Here is a 12,513-nt window from a genome sequence, read left to right on the forward strand (position 1 = left end):
TGGGAGGCAGTCAGAGACATCAGCCCTAGTCACAGCAAGGTCACAAGGCTCCAGCTATACATGGAGCATGTCATCACCCCCAAGGAAGTGCTTAGCTCTCAAGGGTTCTGGGGAGATGACCAGTGATGCTAGCCCAAATCACAAGAAGGTCACAAGGTACATGGAGCATGCCACAATGCAAAGAGGTGCTCAGCCCCCAGGAGTTTCAAACCCAGCTGCGTGTGGTCTGGTCAGCAGCTTACATTCTGCTGGGCTGGAGGCTTGGAACCTGCTGGATTCAGGAGCAAGGAATTAGTGGGGAGCTACAAAGAGAGTTAGGCGCTCCAGGGGCAGAGTGCCCCAGGGAGAGGGTGAGACCAGCTCTGGGGATGGGGAGGTGCGTGGAGCCAGAAAGGTCCCTCTGCCCCTATCTGAAGACAGCAGGTTCACCTTTGCTCCTCGTTTGCTGGTTTGGTTCCTGTGCTTTGGTTCCTTTGTGTATTATGGGTAGGAAGGTTGGTGGGGAGGAATCAAAACAGCTTTGCTGACTCATTCAGCTAAGGAAACAGGGACAGGAACCTGATTACACACTCTTGAACCTGACTACACCCCTGGGGGAGGAGCAGGGAGGAGAAGCTGATCAAGGCACAGCAAAGCTCGCAGGCAAGCTAAAGAAGTGTGGGTTGGATGAATGGACTGTAAGGTGGATAGAAAATTGGCTGGAGCATTGGGCTCAGAGGGTAGTAATCAATGGCTCGATGTCTAGTTGGCAGCCTGTATCAGGTGGAGTGTCCCAGGGGTCAGTCCTAGTGACCTACACAAATTGGAGGATTGGGCCAAAAGGAATCTCATGAGGTTCAACAAGGACATGTGCAAAGTCCTGCACTTTGAACAGATCAGTCCCATGCACCAGTACAGACTGGCTGGGCAGCAGCTCTGCAGAAAAGGACGCAAGGTCTTGAGCTGGATGACGGCATTCTCCCTGGCATGGGTACTTCACTTAATTGTGGTGAACTTTTGACCAGCTGACCCACTTTTGTATGAGTGCACACTCAGTTCAGACTGATCCCTTGCTAGGAAAGGCCTGAGGTAAAAATTACACACCCAACCAGGTGCCGAGTGCACAAACGTGTGCCATGTGAAGAAGTGTATGAGTGCCGGGTGCACAAATACCAGATTGGCTGAGGAATGAGTGACAGTGACTGACATGTGGCACCTATCTGGTATAAAAGGGGCCAGAACATTGGGATCTGTGCTCTCCATGTGTGTAGGACTGACAGGTTGGTGCAGGTGAATGAGTGCAGTATGAGTTGATGGTGAGACTGTCAAAAAGTCATGTGACTCTGAAGCATGGACGGAGACTGAGTGAGGCCCCAGGAGACCGATCCTGTCTATGGTTTCATAGATTTAATAGACATTAGGGCTAGAAGGGACCTCGGAAGGTCATCAGGTCCAGCCCCCTGCCCCAGGGGCAGGAAGTCAGCTGGGGTCAAAGGATCCCATCAAGATAAATGTCCAAACATTTCTTAAAAGAGTCCAGAGTAGGTGCTTGCACCACCTCTGGAGGGAGTCTATTCCAGGCCTTGGGGGCTTGGACAGTAAAGTTTTTCCTTATGTCCAGCCTAAAACAGTCTTGGAAGAGTTTGTGACCATTAGACATCATTATCCCTCGGAGTGCTTTGGTGAACAAGCATTCCCCCAGATCCTGATGCATACCCCTTATGTACTTATCAGCTGCCACCAGATCACCCCTGAGCCTGCGCTTTTCCAGGCTGAAGAGTCTCATGGCTCTCAGCCTCTCATCATAAGGCCTGTTCTCTTGCCCTCTGATCATGCACATGGCTCACCTCTGGACTCTCTCAAGCTTCTCCACATACTTGAATTGTGGAGCCCAAAATTGGATGCAGTACTCCAGCTGTGGCCTACCAAAGCTGAGTACAGCAGGAGAATGACATCCTGAGATTTGCTTGAGAAGCATCTATGGATGCTAGCCAGAGTTTTGTTTGCTTTACCAGCTGTGACTTCGCATTGGTGGCTCATGTTCATCTTGTGGTCAGTCATGACCCCCAAGTCTCTTTCGACCATGGTGCTAGCGAGCGTAGCACTGCCAAGCCTATCAGCATGCTGAGGTTTTTTTTTCCCCAAGGTGGAGTACCTTGCATTTTTCCGTATTGAAGGTCATCAGGTTTATATCCACACTTTCTAAGCCTATCTAGGTCAGCCTGGATCACCAGCCTATCCTCAGGTGTGGACACTCTACCCCAAAGTGTAGTGTCATCGGCAAACTTGGCCAGTCCACTTCTGAAACCAGTGTCCATGTGGTTAATAAAGACATTGAAGAGAACAAGTCCAAGGATGGAGCCTTGGGGGACACCACTGGTCACGGAGCACCATGATGATTCACTTCCATTGACTACCACGCTTTGAGCCAACTCCCCAGCCATCAGACTGTGGTGTAGCTGAGGCCCCAGTCGGCTAATTTTTCCATGAGGAGATAATGGGACACCAGATCAAAGGCTTTTTTGAAGTCCAGATATATTATGTCAATCTCTTCTCCCTTGTCCAGGTGATATGTCACATGATCATAGAAAGAGATGAGATTGGTCAGGCAAGACCTACCCACAACAAACCCATGCTGGCTGTTCCTCAGGATGTTGCCATCAGCCACCTTGTCGAGAATGGTCTCTTTGATAATTTTTTCTAGAATCTTTCCAGGGATTGAGGTCAAACTGACTGGCCTGTAGTTCCCCAGATCTACTTTCCTCCCTTTCTTGAAGATGGGCACCACATTGGCCTTCTTCCAATCTTTGAGTACTTCACCTGAGCGCCACATGTTTTTTAATATCTTTGCCAGTGGCTGGGCCATGATGCCTGCCGGGTCCTTAAGTACTCAGGGGTATAATCTGTCAGGACCAGCTAACTTGAAGGTGTCCCGCTTCTCAGGGTGTTCCTTTATAAGGTCTACGCTGATGCTGGGTATAAATTCACCTTCAGCCTGGCCGTCCCACATCATGCTAGGCAGGGTGGTCCCTTTGGGCTGATGGAAAACCAATGCAAAGTACCCATTAAGCAGGTTGGCTTTTTCCTGGGAGTCGACTGTCAGGTGTCCCATTTGGTTTATCAGGGATCCAATGTTACCCTTGCTTTTCTTCCAATTCCCCACATATCTGAAAAAGGACTTGTTACTGTCCTTGATATGTGTAGCCAGTTGAAGTTCAGTTTGCATCCTACAGATACAGACCAGTGCAAAATATTCCTCCTTTGTGGTGATTCCTGTCTTCCATCCTTTATAAGCCTCTCTTTTTAGGTGTAGGAGGTCCACAAGTTCCCTGCTGAGCCAAGGGGGCTGCTGTGCCCTTTTGCTACCTTTCCTCCGAGATGGGATGGACATCCCTTGTGCTTCCAGGATCGCTCCCTTAAGAAGCAACCACTCCTCTTGGACTCCCCTCCCTGTCAAGTCATGGCCCCATAGGGCCTTGACAACGAGCCTCCTGAGCTTATCAAAGTCAGGTTTCCTAAAGTCGAGGACTTCTGCATTGCTGACTGACTTACAATGAATAGTAAAAGTGATCAGCTCGTGGTCACTGTCTCCCAGCTTTCCTTCAATTCTTAGGTTGCTGACTAGATCATCCCCTTTAGCCAGTACCAGATCCAGCAGCACTTTACCTCTTGTTGGTCCATAGACTTCTTGAGTCCGGTAGAGCTTGTCCACGCACATGAGGAAGCTTTGTGACCATTTGGATTTGGCTGAGTGCTCTTCCCATGAGATGTCGGGGTAGTTGAAGTCTCCCATGACAACCATGCACCAAGAGTGTGCAGTCTCAGCCAGTTCCCTGGCGAATTCCTGGTCGAGCTCTTGTTCCTGGTTTGGAGGTTTGTAGTAGACTCCTACCATTGTGTCACCTGTGCCACATTCCCCACATATTTTAACCCAGAGGGTCTCTGGTCATCCTCCCTGGGTGCCAATGTCAGCCTGCAGGAACGTGTAGCTTTCCTTGACATAGAGAGCCACACCCCCACCCCTTTTTTCCACATGATCCCTCCTGTACAGGGTATAGCCATCTATACCTGTGCCCCAGTCATAGGTGAAGTCCTACCAGGTCTGCATTATCCCTATGAGATCATAGTTATTCTTGCTTAGCAGGAGGACCAGTTCCTTCTGTTTCTTCCCCAAGCTCCTGGCACTGGTGTACAGACACATAAGCATCCCATTGGAAGCCATAGGCTTCGTTGCACTCCCAGGAGGACACTGTTCCAGAGCTGGGCAGTCGAAAGTGTTCTTTAGGTGAGGTCCTAGGAGGACAATACCACATAGTGCCTTGTGGGATTGTCTGTACCGGTGAGGGCTCGGAGTGGCCAATACCCTGTGGGGGGGTGTGTATATGTGCTCAGAGTGGAGAGTGACTGGTGTGCTGTCTCCCTGACAGGTTGCCCAGTGGGCACTCTTCTGTGGGGGTCATTGCATTCTTTGTTGTTGTTCAGAAGAGAGGGTTTTTGGGTTTGTATTATTGTATATATTGTTATCATTCATAGTTGTATAATATAGTTGTTTTTATTCCCCCTATCTTTGGTCTCTTTATTTGCTAATTAGTTATTTTTAGCATCGGGGTAGCATTGGGCTGTAGGCAACCACCCTGACAAGACCAGGCCTGCCCTCTTTCCTTTCATTAGCTATCAATTAGCTATTTAATTGATTAGCAAATTGCCCTGCAACAGGGGGTTACAGTGAACTATAAGCTCAATGTGAGCCACCAGCGTGCCCTTGTTGCCAAGGCTAACAGCATACTGGGCTGCATTGGTAGGTGTGTTGTCATCAGATTTATAAATTCATAGATTCATAGATTGTAGAGTCAGAAGGGACCACAATGGATCATCATGTCTGACCCCCTGCCCCTGGCAGGAAAGAAGACCGAGGTCAGATGACCCCAGCCAGGTGGCTATCTAGTCTCTTCCTGAAGACCTCCAAGCTAAGTGAAAGCACCACCTCTCTTGGACGCCCATTCCAGATCCTGGCCACCCTTACTGTGAAAAATTTCTTCCTAATATCTAACCTAAATCCACTCTCAACTAGTTTACACCCACTATTCCTAGTCACTCCCTGGGGCGCCCTAGTAAACAGCGCATCACCTATCCCCCGTTGACCTCCCCTAATAAGTTTATAGGCAGCCACAAGATCTCCCCTCAGCCGTCTCTTGTGAAGGCTGAAGAGATTCAGCTCTCTCAACCTCCCCCCGTAGGCCACTAATTATGCAAGTGACCCTCCTCTGGACCCTCTCCAGATTCTCCACATCCCTCTTGAAGTGTGGCGCCCAAAACTGGACATAGTACTCCAACTGCGGCCTGACCAGTGCTGCATAGAGGGGGAGCATCACCTCCTTTGATCTATTAGTCGTGCACCTGCTAATGCATGACAAGGTGTGATTGGCCTTGTTGATGGCCTCGTTACACTGCCGGCTCATGTTCATCTTGGAGTCAGTTATGACTCCAAGATCCCTCTCTGCCTCCGAGCTGCTGAGAAGGTCACTCCCCAACCTACAGGTGTGCTGGGGATTCCTCCTTCCCAGGTGGAGTACCTTACATTTATCTTTATTAAATTGCACCCTACTTCTCTCTGCCCATTGATCCAACCTGTCCAGGTCAGTCTGAATCTGCTCCCAGCCCTCTGGTGCACTAACTTTGCCCCATAACGTGGTACCATCAACGAACTTGGAGAGGGTGCTCTTCACATCCTCATCCAAATCACTGATGAAGATATTAAATAATATGGGTCCGAGGACCAAACACTGTGGGACCCCACTGCCCACCTCCCTCCAGGCCAAGAAGGAACCATCCACCACCACTCTCTGGGTATGGTCCCTAAGCCAGTTGGCCACCCACCTGACCATATAGGCGTCCACTCCACAGTCTGCTAGCTTCCCAATGAGGATAGGGTGTGAGACTGTGTTGAAGGCCTTCCTAAAGTCCAGGAAGATGACATCAGCCTCAGCTCCCACATCCAGGCAGTGTGTGCCCTGATCATAGAAGACTACAAGGTTTGTCAGGCAGGATCTACCTGTGACAAACCCGTGCTGGTTTCCCCTCAGCATTGTTTCCCCTGCTGGGCCTGCACAAATGTGTTCTTTGATTATTTTCTCTAGAATTTTCCCAGGGATAGAGGTAAGACTGGCTGGCCTGAAGTTACCCGGCTCATCTCTTCTCCCTTTCTTGGAAACGGGCACCACATTGGCCCTTCTCCAGCCTTCAGGGACCTGGCTGGAGCACCACAAGTGTTCAAATAGTTGTGCCGGCGGCTCAGCTATGACACTGGCCAATTCTTTCAGCAGCCGTGGATGGAGGTCATCCGGGCCTGCTGACTTGTACCCATCCAGCTCTTCCAGGAGCTCCTTAACTATTTCAGAACTAACCATAGGCGGACTGGTGCTATGTGGACATCTGTCAATGATCGAGGTAGGGGAATTGGCTTGGTCGGTATTTAGAAATACTGAAGCAAAGAACTAATTGAAGAGCTCTGCTTTATGCCCTGCGTCAACCACCAACTGTCCTGATTTGTCCTGCAGGGGCCTTTTGTTGCTCTGAGCTTTCCTTTTGCCTGCTATATACCCGAAGAAGGACTTTTTATTGTCCTTGATTGTTGAAGCCAGCCTGAGCTCAAGCCCCACCTTGGCCTGTCTAACTAATTCCCTACAATAACACGCCATGGAGATATATTCCTCCTTGGTGGCTGCCCCCTGCTTCCATTGCCTATACATCTCTTTCTTTGCCCCTAGACTCTCCTGGAGTTCCCTGTTCAGCCAAGGGGGCTTTTTTGCCCCCTAACCTCCCTTCCTACATAATGGGATAGACTCCTTTTGAACCCCAAGGATCACTCCTTTGAGATACCTCCAACCCTCCTGGACCCCCATTTACTCTACATTCTTGAGTTGCATCCCCTCACTAACTAGCCTTCTAAGCTTGCTAAAGTTGGCCCTTCTGAAGTCCAACACCTTAGCCCCACTAGTTACTTTACCCACCCTTCGCTGGATAGTGAACTCGACCAAGTGATGGTCACTATCTCCCAGGCTACCGTGAACTCGCATGGGTAGAGGGAAGTGATTATTCCCCTCTATTCAGCACTGGTGAGGCCACATCTTGAATCAGTGGCAACATGTAAGGGCTGCATAGGGGTGCATGTGTACCCCCTGAGAGTGCTGGTGCACCCCCTGACTGGCCGCGCTCCCTACTTAAGCAATGGGCGGGGGGGTGGGAGCACTGGATGTAGCACCATGGCCACTTCCAGGAGTGCCACAGCCACTTCCTGGTCGGCGAGATTGGCTATGGGTGGACCCCCCCAACAGTTGGCAAGATTGGCTACAGGCTCCCCCCTCCCTCACCCCCAGTCACTGACTGGTTACTGGGTGGGGGCACATGCCCCCTCTGACTAAGGTGGCACCAGTCGCCCATGTCTGGCATACTGTGTTCTGTTTTGGGCCCCCCACTACAGAAAGGATGTGGACAAATTGGAGAGAGTCCATTGGAGGGCAACAAAAATGGTTTGGGGATGAGGGGATGAGGACATGACTTGTGAGGAGAGGCTGAGGGAACTGGGCTTATTTAGTCTGGAGAAGAGAAGACTGAGAGGGGATTTAATAGCAGCCTTCAACTACCTGAAGGGGTAGGTTCAAAAGAGGATGGAGCTAGACTGTTCTCAGTGGTGGCAGATGACAGAACAAGGAGATCAGTCTCAAGTTGCAGCAAGGGAAGTTTCAGTTAGATGTTAGGAAAAACTTTGCAACAGGAGGGTTGTGAAACACTGGAAAAGTTTACCGAGAGAGGCTGTGGACTCTCCATCCTTGGAGGTTTTTTAAGACACAGCTAGACAAAGCCTTGACTGGGATGATCTATTTGGGGCTGGTCCTGAGGTCCCTTCCAACCCTAATTTTCTATGATTCTATAGCCCACAGACAGAAGAGCGCAGCTTGTGCTGTTGAGGTGGCCATCATCTTGGCCAATACTCTGAGGATATCCAGAGCTAATGTCTATCTCAACCAAAGCTCTGTAGGTGAAGCCTGTAACAGACTTACATCCTCCCTGGATGGTACCAGATGGGAAAGCATAATGCACACTAAACTCCATGTTCTTATATTCACTAAACATACTTCTTGTGGACCAAGGAAGTTCAGCCCCCATCTGAAGCTTCCTGCACTTTGAATGCCAGACAAGTCCCTTTGGGTGGGGAGGTTGATATTACGGCTGACATGCTGAGTTTGGATCAGGCATCTCCAGAACTAAAGAGCTCGTGTTTCCATAGCTGACAGCTTCCTCTATAGCTGAGGGCTATGCCTTCTGTAGATCAAAGAGTGCCACTGGGACATGCACTGGCTGGCACATCACACAGGAGTTACCTGTGTACACTGTTACACAGTGTTACCACACAGGATCTGCCCAAAACTTTCCTGAATGAAGAAATCATGGGACGCTACATAGCTACACTACCAAACCGATCGGCATGCTGCGTGAGTGTTTGTCTAGGATAGCTGAGCCACTCAGCTCTTACTTCAAAGGAAGGCTCTTCTCACAGCCCCGTTTCCTCACCAGGGGAATAAACATGGCCCTATTGAGTCAATAAAGAACACCACCAGCTGAATTTCTGACATAACCGAGCCACCAAGAACCAGTGCAATTTGTGACAACCTGCCTCCTCTCCTCAGGTTGGCTAAAGCTGAGCCCTCAGAAAGATAACATGATCAAAATATTCCTTGATAGTAAGGAAGGTGCTTCTAGAAGAACATGACAAAGAAGGGCCTAATTGACAGAAAGGGTTAATGACCATTTCATAAGTGGGTCTTATATCACCACATACTAATATCTGGCTGTGGGGTATTTCTCCCCAACAATCAGATCAACTAAAATTTAAAAAAAAACAGGCAAGGTTCTGCTTTTAGTTATACCAGCATCAGTCTAGAGCCGAAATCCAGCCCAGGGAGCCATGACATCTGGCTCGTGAGGATCCCATGGTCAGGAAATTTGGCAGCAGATGACTAATAGCAGCTCCGTGCAACCAGATCCAGCCCTGCCCAGGCCATTGCTGCATGGCTGGATCAGGTCCAGGGCCCATCCCCCCCACAACCGAACAGGGGCCAAGCCAGACTGCTCCACCCTTTTCCTCCCCACTGAGTAGCTGGTTTGGGTTCCTGCAGCCAGACCAGGCCCCCATAGCACCCACCCTATACTCTGGATCTAGCCCACAAGCCAAATCCAGCCTGCAGATTAATCTGGCACCACCCATCTGACCTGAGGGGTACAAAGGTTGGGCTAGAGCAACCCCACTAGAGACAACAGTGTACAGGAGATGGTGTGGGGGAGTGCCAGGGTTTCCCTGTGTTCCACTGATGCACTGTTGCTGGGCTTTTTGGGTGTATTGTCAAGCAGTGTGAGTTAGAGCAGTCTTCAGGGTGTCAGTCTTGCTGTTGATCTAGTACTGAATCAAGGCCATACAGCAGTGCTCAAGGGCTGCCCTCTTCATGAGACCAAAAATTGCAGGCCTGCTTCTCATGTGTATTAAACTGCTCATGGAACACATTTCCATCTGCCAAAATGATGCCTTAGCCCTAACCTCCTGGCAGTTTCCAACATGTGCCTTGCATCCAGCCTTTCTATGTTCCTCCTGAAGTTTCAGTATGGCAATCTTTATGTCTTGGGTCACGTCATATTAAACAGTTGCTAGGTTTCAACCCAGAGACAGCTGTCTTTCAGTGGGTAGTGAAGTGAGTCCTATACACATACTGCAATTGTCCGTAAAGTGCTTCAGGATAAAAGGATGCTCTCTCATTTGTTTTGCTTTGTTTAATCTAGAACCTTGTAAAGGGACTTCTGTGTAAATCAGGGGTGGGCAAAATGCAGCCTGGGGGCCAGATGCAGCCTACCAGGCCATTCTATCTGGCCCACAGGGCCCCCCCCCCAAATTAAGAAAATTAATATTTATCTGCCCCTGTCATGCGGCCCTCAATGGCTTGCCAAAACTCATTAAGTGGCCCTCCGCCCGAAATAATTGCCCGCCCCTGAAATGATTCCAGTTAGCTCAGGGGTGGGCAAAATGCTGCCCACGGGCCAGATGTGACCCACCAGGCCATTCTAACCGGCCCATGGGGCCCCTAAAACATTTAGAAAATGAATACTTATCTGCCCATGGCTGCCTGTCATGCAGCCCTTGATGGCTTGCCAAAACTCAGTAAGCGGTCCTCTGCCCAAAATAATTGCCCACCCCTGAGTTAGCTGATAATAAATGAGGTTAGGGGCATGAATAAGCCAGGTATAACACCATGCAGGACAATCACTGATGTGCAGTAGTGAAGGGGGTTGGGAGAATCCTCCAGGACAGAAGATGGCAGCAAAGACGTTGCCAGAAAAAAATGAAGAGTGCAAATGTTGTTTTTGCAGTGGTGAATAGAATTTCACCTGACTTTGGAAGCATCAGAGGGGAGGAATTGGAAGAGCAGGCAGGAGCACAGATCATATTGTCTATTAACCCCTGTTAATCTGTAGCTCCCCTAAAGAATATATTAACAGGGTTCATTTACAGGCCTGGTCCTGCACTGCTTAAATCATTAGTAAAGCTCCCATTGACTTCAGTAGGATGTGAGGGGACCTTTAGCCAAAGTCCACTCACGCCCAGGAAGTGATTTCCGTTGGCTTTAGTGGGTTTTGGATCAGACCCTAGGTCAGGGAGGGGGAGCTGAATCAGGAGGGAAAAGAAAAGAGGCCAACTCCTCCAGGGGAATTCACAGTACCCTCCCACATCCCACACCCCCCAACTCCCTGGGGGTGAGCACCTCTGAAGAACAAAGTTCACAAACCTACTGTATCATCGGGGTCTCTTTGTCCGGTATTTGTCACATCAGCCTCCACATCCAAGGGGCTGCACTGCCGTATCATCTATGCATGACTAAATCAATCTGGCAGGAGGAGGTAAATGTCTGGGAAACCACTGGTGTCTGTTAGTCCCCCAGTATCTCAGCAACCAACAGCTTCTTGACCAAAGCTGGGCCTTTGGAAAGCTGAGCTCTATGTAGGGCTGTGCCATGGACCAGCTGTGCTGCCTCAGATTAGCACTTCACTTCTCTGGACAGTTTCCCCTCCCCTCTTGTCTTTTTGGACCATGCAGTCTTCAGGGAGGAGGCTGGATGTGTGTATGTTGGGCTTGGCTCTAGTTTCAGCAGGTTCCAGGACCTACCATAATATTCCTGAGGAGAACAGCAGAAGGAATCCATGACAGGAGGGTGGAGGGTCTGAATAGGGAAGCCATTCAACATGGCAACAGTCAGCTAAAGCCACACACAGGAATAGGGTAACCACCTTTTCCAAACTGGAAGGAGGGACACATGCCCCCCCAACCCTCCAGCTGCACAGCCAGACCAGAGCAGAGTGGGGTAGGGGGCAGATCCGGGCTGCCTGCTGCAGGCTCAGGGCTCCTTGCCCTGCTGCCCTTCCCCGAGGAGCCCCATGCCAGCTGTGCATCCCCTACCAACCTGGCAGCAGTGAGTGACACTATTCCATGCCGCTGTCACCACCCCGACTGCTGGTGGGCAGAGGGTGTGTTGCTATGGCAGTGCAGGGCTTCCTGGGAAAGAGCAGCAAGCAGCCCACATCCACTCCCACCCCATGCACAATTCTGGGAGGGCACATGCCCCCGTGCTGTCCTGCAGGGGGCATGCAGTGGTGGGGAACCGTCCTCGCCTATGCCCACTGGACAAGCCACCCATAACTGTCCTGCTCCTAGCCCCAGGGCCCCATGCACTGCCCCGGCTGTGCAGTGCCTCCAGCCCCTGCCCTGCTCCTTCCCTGACCATGGAGACCTCGATCTGCCCCCGCCATTCCCCCTCAGCCCGCATAGACTTGCCTATTGGGAGCCGCTCTCCAGGCTGCCTGGCTCTTTCCTGGCCACATGCATGTGTGCAGGCATGGACATGCACGCAGCGCCCCCTGCAGCCCACTCGCTCCTGGCAGCCGCTTGCAAGCTGGATCATTGCCTGCCTGCAAAAGGAAACCTGGATCCCTGCATCGTGCTGCAAATCTGGGACAAATGCTGTCCTGGAGTCATGCGGCCCAGGCCTGGGATTTGATGATCCCATTTTGGGACTATCCCTCCCAATTAGAAACTGGTGGTCACCCTACCCAAGAAGGAGCTCAGGTGCCTTAATTCTGCCTCCGTGCTGTGCCAGGCTTCCGCCTCCTGTTTGGGATCTGGGCCCAATCCGGTGTAGGTCAGTCTGGCAGAGTCTTGTTGTGGCTCTTTATCTCACAAAGCCATGGGGAAAGCTGCCCCAACACTACAGCTTAAGCAAACACAGGGGCTCTTTTTCTCGTTGGGAAACTGTGGTGAAAGCAAGAATCAGTAAGGCAGCTAGTGGCACATTAACAGCAGTCCTTCGTGTGCCAGCTCTGGCCAGGTGCAGAGTTCACAGCCAGATGGGTTGGTAGGGGAGGGTGCTATTTTAGAGGATAGTTTTCTCTGTGGGAGGAGCAGTGTAGAAAAAAGGAATAGGGAACATCAGGGAC

General features: G+C 50.6%; 1 long non-coding RNA gene across 1 annotated transcript in view; it reads right to left on the reverse strand.

Annotated features, from left to right (window-relative positions):
- Positions 1 to 12,387, reverse strand: part of LOC109282840 (uncharacterized) — a 46,602-nt gene extending 34,215 nt beyond the window's left edge. Inside the window, exon 1 of the long non-coding RNA XR_009463430.1 lies at positions 10,812 to 12,387. This is a non-coding gene — a long non-coding RNA (uncharacterized LOC109282840). The remainder of the gene's footprint in view (positions 1 to 10,811) is intronic.
- Between the last annotated feature and the right edge of the window lie 126 nt (positions 12,388 to 12,513).

Source organism: Alligator mississippiensis, chromosome 7 (genome assembly GCF_030867095.1).
Source record: "Alligator mississippiensis isolate rAllMis1 chromosome 7, rAllMis1, whole genome shotgun sequence".
NCBI lineage: Eukaryota > Metazoa > Chordata > Crocodylia > Alligatoridae > Alligator > Alligator mississippiensis.